The sequence below is a fragment of the Podarcis cretensis genome, assembly GCF_951804945.1.
Source record: "Podarcis cretensis genome assembly, chromosome: 16".
NCBI lineage: Eukaryota > Metazoa > Chordata > Lepidosauria > Squamata > Lacertidae > Podarcis > Podarcis cretensis.
In genome coordinates, this window is record NC_137186.1 from 2,443,831 (window position 1) to 2,458,492 (window position 14,662).

Genomic DNA, 14,662 nt, shown 5'->3' on the forward strand with positions numbered 1-14,662 from the left:
GTAGTGTAGTGGTTAAGAGCGGTAGTCTCATAATTTGGTGAACTAGGTTTGCTTCCTCGCTCCTCCACCTGCAGCTGCTGGGTGACCTTGGGCCAGTCATACTTCTCTGAAGTCTCTCAGCCCCACTCACCTCACAGAGTGTTTGTTGTGGGGGAGGAAGGGAAAGGAGATTGTGAGCCGCTTTGAGACTCCTTCAGGTAGTGATAAAGTGGGATATCAAATCCCAACTATGGCTGAGAAATTAGCTATGCAAATAATATATACATATTAGGGGAAAGTGTGTCCAATCAATGTGTATATTATGAGAAATGTGCAGAAAAAATATTGCTGATGAACTTTCACGAGAACTTTTAAAAGGAAAAAATAATAATTGCAAACCAATGCAGAAATGTGGAGAATTGAACTTAAGGCTAGGAAAGATAAAAAACGAAGAGAAAGCAAAATTGACAGATTTGCCCATCCCTAAAGCATCTCCTTGGGCAGAGCAGCTGTTACTAGCAACAAAACTGCCAACAAAGTTAGGGTGCAATCTTAAGTATGGAAAGCCAATTTAATTTACACTGGTTTAACTGAGCTGCTACAAAGTATGCTAGATACAAACTCCATTTAGGAATGGGGATATTGCTGACTGAGCTGGCCTAAGCCTGGCAGAGGGGAAGCAAGCCTTCAAAATAGAGTATGGCATTTTTGTCATGTACGGTATATGGGAGTTTGAGTCCAGTTAACAGTTGTCAAGATACAGTGCTGTTCATACCACATGGGTTACAGACCCAGGCAAAAGTGTTATCAAAGCACTTTTGACTCCCATATTGCAAATTGCTCACCTATATCTTAGGATAGTCTTCCCTAATCTGGACTTTAGATGTTGTTGAACTCACAATGCCCAACAGCCTTCACTGGCATGGTCAATGGTGATGGTCCAGTAACATTTGAAGGACCACAGTTTCCCCATCCCTGACATGGCCAATATGGAAGAAGACAGGCCAGTGTTCTGGTGTGATAGAAGACACCTTCTTTTGCTTAAGAGTAGGGAGATATATAAATTCAATAAATGAAAATGAAATGAGATAGCTAAGTGGCAGAGAAACAGCTTTGTACTCAGTCATCCTTGATTTCAATCCTCAGCACCTCTGGGTAGGTGCTGAAATGAGCCCTTCTCAAAACCTTGGAGACCCTCTGCCAGTCAGTGTATATGAATCATAGAATCATAGAATCATAGAGTTGGAAGAGACCACAAGGGCCATTGAGTCCAATCCCCTGCCAAGCAGGAAACACCATCAGAGCACTCCTGACATATGGTTGTCAAGCCTCTGCTTAAAGACCTCCAAAGAAGGAGACTCCACCACACTCCTTGGCAGCAAATTCCACTGTCAAACAGCTCTTACTGTCAGGAAGTTCTTCCTAATGTTTAGGTGGAATCTTCTTTCTTGTAGTTTGGAACCATTGCTCTGTGTCCGTTTCTCTGGAGCAGCAGAAAACAACCTTTCTCCCTCCTCTATGTAGCATCCTTTTATATATTTGAACATGGCTATCATATCACCCCTTAACCTCCTCTTCTCCAGGCTAAACATGCCCAGCTCCCTTAGCCGTTCCTCATAAGGCATCGTTTCCAGGCCTTTGACCATTTTGGTTGCCCTCCTCTAGACACGTTTCAGTTTGTCAGTGTCCTTCTTGAACTGTGGTGCCCAGAACTGGACACAGTACTCCAGGTGAGGTCTGACCAGAGCAGAATACAGTGGCACTATTACTTCCCTTGATCTAGATGCTATACTCCTATTGATGCAGCCCAGAATTGCATTGGCTTTTTTAGCTGCCGCGTCACACGAAGGTAGATCTGACTTGTTATTAGGCAGATTCTTATCTTTCTGTTGAAACCAACCCTAGTTAAGCAGGAGAACAGGCATAGCTCAGCAGCACAGCCAGTATCATCAGTGGTCAGGGAGAGTGTAAGTTGTAGACTGCGGAAGGCATCAAGCTGGGGAAGGTCAGTCTAGAGCGGGAAGCCTTTGACCCTACAGAGGTTTTTGGAGTCCACCATCCTTGACGATTGGCCATGCTGATCAGCTGAGCCTGACAGAGTCTAACAACACCTGGAAGGTCATGAGGACCGGGATCTTCCTTGAGCAGGGGAACAACCATCACTCAGTGACAGAACACCTCTTTGGCATGCAGGATGTCCCAAATTCAACCATCAGCATCTCCAGCTAGGGGAAAGGCAAACTCCCTGCCTGAGACCTCAGAGAGCCACTGTGTATCAGTGTGGACATTGCTGAGCAAGATAGAGCAAAGATGCACTATTTGGCCTTTGTTCAATGATCAGGGAGAGCAGGACTCTAACAGTGCTTGAAGGGCAACCTCTGAACTATTTATATATTTTTTTTAGAATATGAGAAAGGAAACTGAGCAAAGGCACTGTCAAATAACTGTCTCATTGTAAAAGCATTGCCAAGGCTTCAACTATCCATGACATAGCCTCCCCATAGGTAAGCATGACTGGCTGGAGGTCTCACACTGACATTTTGTATGTTTACATAGTTAATATTAGGGAGCTATACCTTGACAAAATGATCATGTTTAAGTTGTCTGCTAACAACCCTTCTGTGTTGGTTTAAATCAAGCATAGGCAAACTTGGCCCTCCAGATGTTTTGGGGCTACAATTCCCATCATCCCTGACCACTGGTCCTGTTATCTAGGGGAAATGGGAGTTGTAGTCCCAAAAACATCTGGAGGGCCAAGTTTGCCTTTGCCTAGTTTAAATGCCTGGAAAGAGTCAGATCCCAAATGTTCCCTTGTCATCCTTTCAGAGATGGACCTTTGGGGTGCTTTCCAATGGAAGGTGATATCTAAGTGGGCAGTGGTAAACAGCATGGCAGTTAGGTCCAAAAGGGCCAGAGTAGGACATGGTTTCAACGACTGACCAATAATATTAGAAACGACATTTTAAAAAAATAAAAAAATAAAATCTGGTCTTAGGGAGAGAAGCACTTATTGCTCAAATCTTTTGGTCACCCATGAAACGTATCATAAATCCCAATGGGCTGGTCATACCTGATCAGCCTCTGCTCCGCATCACTGTATGCAGGTCAGTTGTGTCAGAAGTTATGGAGGTGAGGAAACCGACACGGAGCTGTTTTCGAAAACAGGAGGCCTTAATTCATGGAACTCTTCGTTCCACCCAATGCCATGTGGGAAAAAGTCATCATCAGCCCACAAAAACCACTGGACTACCACCTGTTTACAACACAGGCCGCTTCTACAAAAGTTTCTAGAAGCGTTTCCTAACTCTCTTTGAATTTAATTCAAATCTCATTCGATGCCACCGCAGTGAATTATTTGCTGTGATCGTGAGATAGATCTGGAATGTCTTAAGCAGGCATTCCCCCCCTCGTCAAAGAAAATTTTATTGCCATTCATTAGTGGGGTGTTGAATTTAAAATCATTCCATTAGAAGTAATCATAATATTGCAGGCATGGAAAGAAGAAAAGAACTGCCATCTGACTAATTAAAGGGTTCGCAAAGCCGTCTGAAATCCTTTCGGTAACAGGAGGCTGAAAAATTGCAGCCTCCGCCCCACCTCTGGCTGTTGTTCCCATTAATATCTCAGAATCATCCAAGGCTCAGCAAGATGAAGTCATAAAGGGAGTTTGTTGGCAGGAGGGGGGGGGGGAAATATTGTGAAACGTTGTGCAGTGAACCCAGAAACGAGGCATTGCAACATCAAGACATTCATTTTTGAGGAAGTTGACGAACATGAAAGGACTCCGAAGAATTGGTAGGTAGACACAGGGCTTTTTTCAGGCTGGAACTCACCAGAAATCAGTTCCAGCACCTCTCAGGTGGGTGTCATTATAAGAGGACAAGGGTGAGTTCCTGCACCTCTTTTTCTAGAAAAATAGCACTGGGTACACAGATACCCTGTCCAGTGGTACCTGAATTAAGTACTTAATTTATTCTGGAGGTCTGTTCTTAACCTGAAACTGTTCTTAACCTGAAGTACCACTTTAGCTAATGGGGCCTCCTGCTGCTGCCGCACCGCCGGAGCACGATTTCTGTTCTCATCCTGAAGCAAAGTTCTTAACCCGAGGTACTATTTCTGGGTTAGCGGAGTCTGCAACCTGAAGTGTATGTAACCTGAAGCGTATGTAAGCCGAGGTACCACTGTATATTTTCACGTGACATAGCAAGGGTGCAGGAACCTTACAACTTCCATCAACCCTGACCTTTGACTGTGGCTGATGAAATTCATAGTTCAGCAACATATAGAGGGCCAAAGGTTCTCCCACATATGCTTCATTTCTATGTCTTCCTAACTTTTAAAAAGTATTTATACCCCACCATATAAAAAAGCAAACAAATGCTCAGGAGTTCTTCATGACATTCATAGGTTCTCTCAGAACCTTTTAAAAAGAGTAGAGTATAAATAGAGTCAAAATAAGGAGTGAGGACCCCAATGTTCATCATAATCTGGAGGGCCACAGGTTCCCATCCTTGCTTTATACCTCTGGAAGTACATTTAATATGTGATCCCTGATTGGTTGGGACATGAATCTACAGGGATGATATGCCATAGGGTAGGATCCAGTGTTAGTCCTACTCAGAACGGACCCTTTGAAATCAATGGACATGATTAAATTAAACCCATTGTTTCAGTGGGTCTACTCTGAGTATGATTTGGTTGGATACAACCCTTGGTTTGGAAATGGAGTTTTCTAAAAGTGTTTCTGAAGTCGATACAATCAACACAAATCTCAAAAAATCTGTGTATTCCCTGCCCATGGATTCAGATTCAAGCTGGTTTTTTTCGACTTGTTGATTTGCCATTTAGGAGGACAGTTGGGTTGAAACACATCTGCCTATGGAAGCTTCACTTTGGAAGATATTTGTATCGTGTAAGCTGGATATACCCACCCACCTTAGCTTGGATTGGTCTAAAATTATCTGAATTGTTTTGAATGCATAGTGAATTTTATGTGATTGTGAATGGAGATGCAACATTTGATAGTTCTTGGCTATGTTATTTATTTTATGAAACAGTAGTTTTTAAATTGTGAGTTTAAAATATTTGCACTAAATTTAGTGCCAATCAATACAACTTAGATCCTCTTTATTTTACATGTTGGATCCCTTTGAAATTATCTAAATTCAAGTGTTTGTACTAAGGGCCAGCAAGTGTAAATTACTAAGATTTTATAATAGCTCTGGTCTGCTATGGCAGTGGTACATTACTCCAGGCTTAGTGGTTATTGTTGATTTGTTGTATATACACTGTAATGTCTTGGAGATATTTATACAAATAAAAACAGCAATCTTGAAGACTTGCTTTGTGGATCTAACATTCAATGCTTGCCATGATCACATCACCACATCTTTTTAAAATATTTATATATTTTATAGAGAAACACACTAACCTTCTTTGTCCCTCCTGGAAAGAAGCCAAGTTTTAAAAAGGGATTGGGGGTGCTTAAAATATGCTCTTAGTAAAATAGTTTCTAACAGTATGAAATATGAAAGAGAGGGAGAAAGAGAGACAGAGAGAATCAAGCAAACAGAAGGACAATTCTTGCTGAAGAAGAATCAGCATGGCTTCTGCCAACATGAGTCCTATCTCATAAATGTTTTTAAATTCTTTGAGAATGTCAAGAAACATGTGGATGGGGGTGATTCTGAAGATACTTTGTACTAAGACTGTGTGCTTTTGAGAAGAATCTCCCCTCTCAGTAAATGTATCAGTCATGGAATGAGCGGACCTGCTGTCTTATGGTAAAAATAATGGGAAGCAGAGAGAGTAGAAATAAATGGACAGTGCCAGAAAGTGGAATCCCCAAAGGTTCTATGGGGTGCCTCAATGATTTTATTTTTTTGAAACTGACCCCTAGGGAAGGACTGGGACCACTGTAGGTGAGGGTATTTCTGAAGGACCTCCCCAACATGTGGTTGCTGGCATCAGGTCTACCAGGGTGACCAAAGCTAAGTCTAAGGTGGCTTGAAATGGGTCTAAATAATCCATTTCATCCAAGATTCCCTGAAACTGAGGTCTCTCCACAGATTCCAACTTTTGTCCCCAGATTCCAACTTTTCAACTTAATCTGTTTGATTTACGTATTACAATAAGCCATTTTAGTTAAGAATGACACCTTCCCTGAATGCAATCTGTAAATGGTGCCAAAGACCGAACCTTGAATATTCTGAATGGAAACTGTGTGTGCTCTACTCCTGAGCAGTGTGCTCCCCTCTTCCAATTAATATATGCAAATAAATATGAGACATTTCCTCTCACTAAACCAGACCATCGGTGAACTATTTCAACTGCCACCAGCTATTTGCATTGTTATTGGCATAAGAGCTATTTGAGTTCTTAGCCTCAGGCAGCAAAATGTCTTGTGCTGCTTCTGAATCTAAGAACAGGATAGTGCAAACATTACCACTACCCCTAATTCCATGCATGGAAGGTGGCTGGACTGGAAGCTGAGACTTATTTTATCCCATGCAATGTGAAAACAATGTTTCTAGCAACAGGTGACTAGCACGCTAGTTTCCAGCCCTGGAAGGCAGCACCATAGTTTAGCAGGTGCAGAACAGATCTGTAGCATACATAGCTCTGGTTTCCAACACAAGGGGTCTTAGGGAGCTCTAGAGGAAAGGTTGGGAGTGGGGGACTGCCACCGCTGCCCTCCAGTATTATTTGCCTCAGGCAATTATCTCGTTCAGTCTCATGATAGGTACAGTCCTGCTTAGGTTGAGGGTGGAGAGGTGGAAGGCAGGAATACTAGTAATAGGTGACACCAGAGAGTCAACAATAGCTTTTAGCTTTGTCTCCATTCTCCTCCCTGCTTGAGACTAAGGAAGAGGAAGATTGGCAGGCAGGGCTAAGTAATCAATTGGTTCTAAGTAAAAATACAGCATCTTAAAAAGCTGAGACATCACCATGCTGACAAAGGTCCATATAGTTAAAGCTATGGTTTTCCCAGTAGTGATCTATGGAAGTGAGAGCTGGACCATAAAGAAGGCTGATCGTCGAAGAATGGATGCTTTTGAATTATGGTGCTGGAGGAGACTCTTGAGAGTCCCATGGACTGCAAGAAGATCAAACTGATCCATTTTGAAGGAAATCAGCCCTGAGTGCTCACTGGAGGGACAGATCCTGAAGCTGAGGCTCCAATACCTTGGTCACCTCATGGGAAGAGAAGACTCCCTGGAAAAGACCCTGATGATGGGAAAGATGGAGGGCACAAGGAGAAGGGGACGACAAAGGACGAGATGGTGGGACAGTGTTCTCGAAGCTACCAACATGAGATTGACCAAACTGTGGGAGGCAGTGGAAGACAAATGGCAGGCAGACTGAGACTGGTGGGGCAGTGTCCTCTCCAGGGTTTCAGGGAGGCGTCTTCCCTAGCCATGAAGATGTCAGGGTCTGAACCTGGGACCTGTTAACAGGGTATCCTGTTAAAAGGATCTGGGAGGAGTGGCTCCTGTCCGATGCCCAGATGGGAGCAAGGACCATACTTCTTCTCCAAAGGGGACCAGTTGGGGGATGCTCTGATTTGACGTAGGTCATAGGGGGTCATTTCCCCCCACTGGCTTCACCCTTAGTAACACTCCCAGTGGTCAGGCAGGAGTGACACACACAGTTGCTTACCACAATGCCTATGACCAAGTCTTCACATCTGTAACCAATAAAGTTGTGACTGAACCAATATGCCATGTGTTGTCTAGTTACTTGCACCTTAGGAAACAGGGTGATTACAGGGCCTCGAAGCACAAGAGAAGCCTGGGGGGGCATGTTTGCACACACCATTCTCCTGAGGTTCCCTGTCCTGGCTTGCAGAAAAGCCCAGCTGAAAATGCCTCAGGGTTTTCAATAAGTGCAGGAACCCAGAAAGGTTGTAAAGTGCAGATCACCAGTGATATGATTTTAGCTATCCATTCATTCATTCATTCATTCATTCATTCATCTATTAAATTTATATCCTGCCCTTCCTTCCAAAGGAGCCCAGAGTGTCAAGCAGTCTGTGATAAAACAATAAAAAATACATCTTATTCATGGTATGGAAAAAGTGGATCGAGAAAACAATGTCTCAGTTTCTCATAACACTAGGACTTGTCAACATCCAATGAAGCTGAATGTTGATTGGGACAGGCAAAAGAGAGTACTTCTTCAAACGTCATTTAGTTATACTATGCAACTCACATCTGCTGGAGGAAGCGATGATCACTGACCTAGAGGGCTTCAAAAGAGCATTGGAACCATTCGTGATGGGCAAGGCAATGGTTTGCTGCTAGCCATGATGGCTATAGTTTGCCTCCATGGTCAATGCATTAATGCTTCTGAATATGGGTTGCTGGAAACCACAGAAGAGGAGTAATAATAATAATTTATTATTTATACCCTGCCCATCTGGTTTGGTTTCCCCAGCCACTCTGGGCGGCTCCCAACAGAATATCAGCAACACAATAAAGCATGAAACAATAAAACCCTCCCTGAACAGGGCTGCCTCCAGATGTCTTCTAAAAGTCAGATAGTTGTTTATTTCCATCAGATAGGAGTGTATTCCACAGGGTGGCTGCCACTACCACTACCGAGAAGGTCCTCTGCCTGGTTCCCTGTAACTTCACTTCTCACAGTGAGGGAACTGGCAGAAGACCCTCAGAGGTAGACCTCAGTGTCTGGGCTGAACAATGGGGGTGGAGACGCTCCTTCAGGTATTTTGGATTGAGTCTGAGTGTGTTCTTATGCTCAAATCCTGCTTGCAGGTTTCCCATAGAGGCATATGGTGGCCACTCTAAGAACAAGATGGCGGACCAGATGGGTCACTGGCCTAGGCCAGTAAGTTCTTCTTAAAAATGATAATAATATGGATGCAGACCGGGAAGCACCTCTGCTCAAAGGTCTTGTTGGAAGAGGAAGGTCTTCAACAGGTGACAAAAATAACAACATGGAAGACACTTGTCTAATATTCGAGGGGAAGGACATCCAAAGGGTAGCTGCCAACACAAGGAAGGCCCTGTTTTTACATTGTGTGTAAATAAGAGATAAGAGAGACTGCTGAAATCAAAAGAGAGAGAAATCTAATTCCAGTCACAGATTCTTGAGTTAGCCTCTGTGGGCTTGATAGGAGAGCTGAAAAGAATGCCAATATATTTCACACTTGGCAACCCAAGTGTATACTCAATTATGACCAAACTAAGCAGCATAGAGCACAATATACAACAGGAGGCTTCCGTTTGGTCAGAATTGAATATACACCTCCAGAGTTAACAGTAAATACATTACTTCTGGTAAATGAGACACCATAGCTGCTGGAGGGCTGTGAAAATTTGGGTCTTGGACTTTTTAGACTTGTCTACCCATGAACTATCTGAAACCCAACGGGCACTTGGGTTGCCAGATGTCATTTTATTTTCCAGCTCTCTTACCCCGCTATGGAGATATGTTCCTATGGGGAGCTACTAGGCTTTGGAAAAGTTTCACAACAGCCTTGCCGGAACACAAACATGTGGAACACCAATCCATGGCAGTGCTGACTTTTATTGGTTTGCCTTCAGCCTAGCAAACATAGGAAATGGAGAGGTCCCTGGTTCAGAAATTATCCAGAAATTATCTGAATTATCCAGACTATTTCCATCAGGCATGAAGGAAAGTAGTATCACACAACTGGTTGCTTCCAAATAAGAGTGGAGAGTTCAGCTCTCCTTGCAGAACTGACATAAAAAAAAAAAATACTACAGCAATCATCAATGTGCACATTCCAGATTGCCAGACAGAATAACCTCCCTTACCTCCTCTTCCGAGCCAATTTTGGGGCTGCAGGGGGAGAAAAATGGGGGAACCCCATTGCGCTAGCTGAAGTCCTTGTGTGGGCTACCACCAGTGGGACGTATTCATTGTATACAGCCCATGGGTTGCAACCCTCATTTCCCTTCCCACTAACTTCTGAGCCATGCCTTTAATTGCCATTAATTGGTTTATCATGTGCTTAACATTTTTGTTATGACAAGGGTTGGTTTCAGATCCAAGACTGGTTTCAGAGCATTGCCTCCTACACTGCTTCCTTAGAGTCAACGGGGTGGGAGGAGGGGCGAGAGCAGTAATGGGTATGCGTGGCACTGAAGACTGAGGGCAAGGAATGCGGACGTTCCCTACCCAAGATTCTCCCTTATGAAAGAGGTTACAACCTTTGAAGCTATATATATATATATATATATATATATATATATATATATATATGCAAGTAAGTGGGACATAACTTATGGGTGGTGCAGAGAAAGTGAATAGAGAAAAGTTCTTCTTTCCTCTTCCATGTATGGGGCCATCCAATGAAGCTAAATGCTGGAAGATTCAGAACAGATAAAATAACACACTTCTTCACACAGCACAGTTGAATCCATGGAACTTGATAGCACCACAATGTATTGATGGCCACCAACCTTGATGGCTTCCAAAGAGGACTGGACAAATTCATGGAGGGCAAAAAGCTTACGAGTAGTCATAGTGGCTAAGCTCTACCTCCACTGTTGCAGTATGCCTCTGAATACCAGTTGCCGAAAATAGGTGGGGAGACTGCTTTAGTGCCCATGTTCTGGTTGTGGGCTTCCTAAGGCCATCAGGTTGGCCATTGTGAGCACATGGTGCTAGACTAGATGAACTTTATCAAGTGGGGCTCCTCATACGCTCTTGTGGGTACCAAAGAGGGAGGGCTCTGGTGTCCTTGCCCTGCATGTGGGTTTCCTGGAGGAATCTGATTGGCCAATGTGAGAATAGGTTGATGGTACTGTGGTGCTCTATGGTCTATATTATGAGAACTAGATGGGCCTTTGGCTCCATCCAACAGGACTCTTCTAATGTTGAGGCCTCAGTGAGATCCTACCTCTTCCACTTTCTGTTGATGCAGTGTACCAATTCCCTTATTTCCTGTTCCTTATTTGGTTGCAAGAGACGTTCTGAGTTGCACATTGTTTGACAAGAGAGGGCATCATGGCTCACATGGTTTCAAACGTGAATGCATCTCAGGTTTCAGGGCCAAGGAAGACCCCTCAGCCCAAGACTAAGGTGCTTCCTGTTAGGCAGAGCAGACAATTATTGGGCTGATGGACCATTGACCTGACTCAGTAGAAGGCAATTAACCTCTGCAATTTTCTTGGGGAGATTAATGCTGACTGTCTGGTTAAAAGAGAAGAGAGAGAAGGAAGCGCTAGATCTAAATGACAGGGCTGTGGGTAATCATTGGTGGAACCTCAATTAAATCCAAGGCAATTTCACAAAAGATGAGACAGATAAATTCAAAGGTGGAATGTGCGGTTTTCAGATGGCTGATGGAGGCCTGGAATCCAGAACACAACAAAGCAATTTGGGATTTCTGGCTCTCAACTGCTCATATCATCCCAGATTAATTAAGCCCTCAGGCAAAGATGGGTGTCTCTCTTTCCAGTTCAGGGCCCAAACATGAAACTGTATAAAAGGGACAGGGGAGCCCTGGACTTTTCAGATTGCTCCGTTCCTCTCTACATCCAAACGAAACTTCTTCTAACCAGGTAAGACTGATAATCTATTCATTTCTTTGTTTATTATACTTATGTTTGGCAGATTGACTCCTAACGTAGGAATTGGCCTTATACCAAGATGGACCATTGGTCCACCTGGCTAAGTATTGTCTACACAGACTGGCAGTGGCTCTCCAGCGTTACTGGCAGGGGATCTACACCAACCCTTACTGGAGATGCTGGGGCTTGAACCCGGGTCTTCTGCATGCAGAGCAGATGCTCTACCCACTGAGCTATGGCCCTTCCTCTGCTGCTTCCAACTTGTAACAGGCAGCCATGGTGCAATATATTTAGGGATGTTTGGGTGTGTGTATAGCAGTCTCCTCAGGCTCTGGCTGTTGATGATACAGTACAGTTCTTGACTCAACCTTTCAAAAGGTGTGGTGGCTGAAGGAGCTTCGGTTGCACTCATAGCCTGGTTGAGAGTCAATATCTTAATGCACCAAAGTGGCTCTTACATTTGTCTTGACGAGGAACTCTTTATTATATATCTACTTACCTCTAATAACCCCATCAATGTCCAGGGAAATGAGGTTTCCAGGCTAAATTTTAACACAAGAGGTTGCAATGGTCACCAACATGGCTGGCTTTAACAAGGGACTAGAGGAATTCATGGAGGATGAGACTACAAGCCACGAGGGCTTTGTTCTACCTCCATTTTAGGAGGCAGTATGCCTCTGAAGAGCAGGGGATTCTGGGAATCACAAGTGGGGAGGGTTGCTGTTACTTGTCCTGTTTGTGGGCTTCCCATTGTGGTATCTGGTTGGCCAATGGGAGAACAGGATTCTAAACTGGATGAGCCCTTTTTGGCTTGATCTGGCAGGACTCTTTTTACATTCATCCGGGGGGGGGGGACGAGGAGGAGGCTCCCAGAGCTTTTTACAACAATCAAAAATAGTTGTAGTTACAGGTAGGTAGCCGTGTTGGTCTGCCGTAGTCAAAACAAAACAAAATAAATTAAATTAAAAAATCCTTCCAGTAGCACCTTAAAGGTAAAGGGACCCCTGACCATTAAATCCAGTCGTGGCCGACTCTGGAGTTGCAGCGCTCATCTCGCTTTACTGGCTGAGGGAGCCGGCGTACAGCTTCCAGGTCATGACTAAGCCACTTAGCATGACTAAGCCACTTCTGGCGAACCAGAGCAGCGCACGGGAACGCCATTTACCTTCCTGCTGGAGTGGTACCTATTTATCTACTTGCACTTTGACGTGCTTTCGAACTGCTAGGTTGGCAGGAGCAGGGTCCGAGCAACGGGAGCTCACCCTGTCACGGGGATTTGAACTGCCGACCTTCTGATCGGCAAGTTCTAAGCTCTGTGGTTTAACCCATAGCACCACCCGCGTCCCATAGTAGCACCTTAGAGACCAACTAAGTTAGTTATTGGTATGAGCTTTTGTGTGCGTGCACACTTCTTCAAAATTAGAACACCCTTGCTTTCAAGCTTACAATCTCAAAGACATGGTACAAGAAGGAAAAGGGATGAGGAAGGCAGAGGGGGAAAGCAAACCCACTGTTTCTTAGGTAAAGGATCTTCACTTTGGCAGGAAGAAGGGAAGCACCATGACAGCTCCTTCTTTGGCTAATAGACAGGGCCAAGTTGGTCTTCCCTTGCTGTGATGCTCTTGCTGGGAGGGCAGAGGAAAGCCACTGTGACTAGTAGATATTGATAGCCCCATCCTTCATGAATTTGGACAATCCACTTTTAAAGTCATCCAAGATAGTAGCCATCACAGCCTCCTGTGGGAGCAGGTTCATAGTACAACTCTGTGCTGTGGACTTTCTTTTATCTATCCTGAATCTTCCAACATTCAGACTCATTAGATGTCCACAAGTGCTAGTGTTAGGAGAAAACATGTTCCTTATGCCCCCCCACCCACCCCACAAATCCACAATTTATTCCAGACCAAATTTTCTAATCCATTAATATTTATCCTTCCTGTTGTTCTACAGCCAACTTCCAAAACACAGCCATGCATTCTAAAAGTCAATCCTGTGCTGTCCCATCAATTGGCCTTGGACATTGTGGATACGGCGGTGGATACGGCAGTGGATATGGCATCGGAGGTGGCATCATCGGAGGTGGTGGCATCATCGGAGGTGGTGGCTTCGGTGGCGGCGTATCATCCAGCAGCCTTGGCATAGTCCCCGGGGCCAATGTTTCCTGCATGAGCCAAGTTCCACCATCAGAAGTGGTGATCCAGCCAGCTCCAGTTGTGTTGACCATCCCAGGACCCATCCTCACCTCAAACGAGCCAATGTCTGTGGGAAGTTACAGTCCATGTGCTTCTGGTTATGGCTACGGGTCTTCTGGTTATGGCTATGGGTCTTCTGGTTATGGCTATGGGTCTTCTGGTTATGGCTATGGCTGTGGGGTGGGTTCCTCTTCTGGAGGTTACCTCAGTGGTGGCTACAGAGGTGGCCAGTCATCCAAGGGTTACCCCTGCTAAGCCATTGTGAGAAGACCAGGACTATCCAGAAATCGCCAACCCACCAGTACGGACTCTGTAGCCAAGTTTATGGGTCTGGGCTTCAACTAATGTTGAGCTCCAGACTTATGAATGGTTCGCCATATATGTGAAAGATGAAAGCCCTATGTATTCTTTTCTCCCAACTATTTACTTTCCATAAGTGTATATTCCCTTTTCCACAATGCTCTCCAGCTACATAAGGACCAAAGGTCTACACGCCTCTCTTCTGAGAGATTATTCTCTTGTTACATAGCTTGGTTGTATGTTTTCTTGATACTCTTCATTTTCTAATAAAGCTTCCTTTGCATCATAAACCGGCTTCTTGCTGTTCTTGTTTGGTAATAATAATAATAATAATAATAATAATAATAATAAATAATGAGTTTGACCAAACTCTGGGAGGCAGTGGAAGACAGGAGTGCCTGACACGCAGTGGATGTAGCCTACCTTGATTTCAGCAAGGCATTCAACAAGGTGCCCCATGATATTCTTGTAAAGAAGCTGGTAAAATGTGGTCTTGACTATGCTACCACTCAGTGGATTTGTAACTGGCTGAGTGACCGAACCCAAAGGGTGCTCATCAATGGTTCCTCTTCATCCTGGAGAAGAGTGACTAGTGGGGTGCCACAGGGTTCTGTCTTGGGCCCGGTCTTA

The 14,662-nt window shown here is 44.3% G+C and overlaps 1 long non-coding RNA gene across 1 annotated transcript; it reads left to right on the forward strand.

The window, feature by feature from the left end:
• The first annotated feature begins 11,359 nt into the window (after positions 1 to 11,359).
• On the forward strand, positions 11,360 to 14,322 carry LOC307205806. Its single transcript, XR_013834063.1, has 2 exons — positions 11,360 to 11,531; positions 13,491 to 14,322. It is a non-coding gene; the product is annotated as an uncharacterized lncRNA (long non-coding RNA).
• The last annotated feature ends 340 nt before the right edge of the window (positions 14,323 to 14,662 follow it).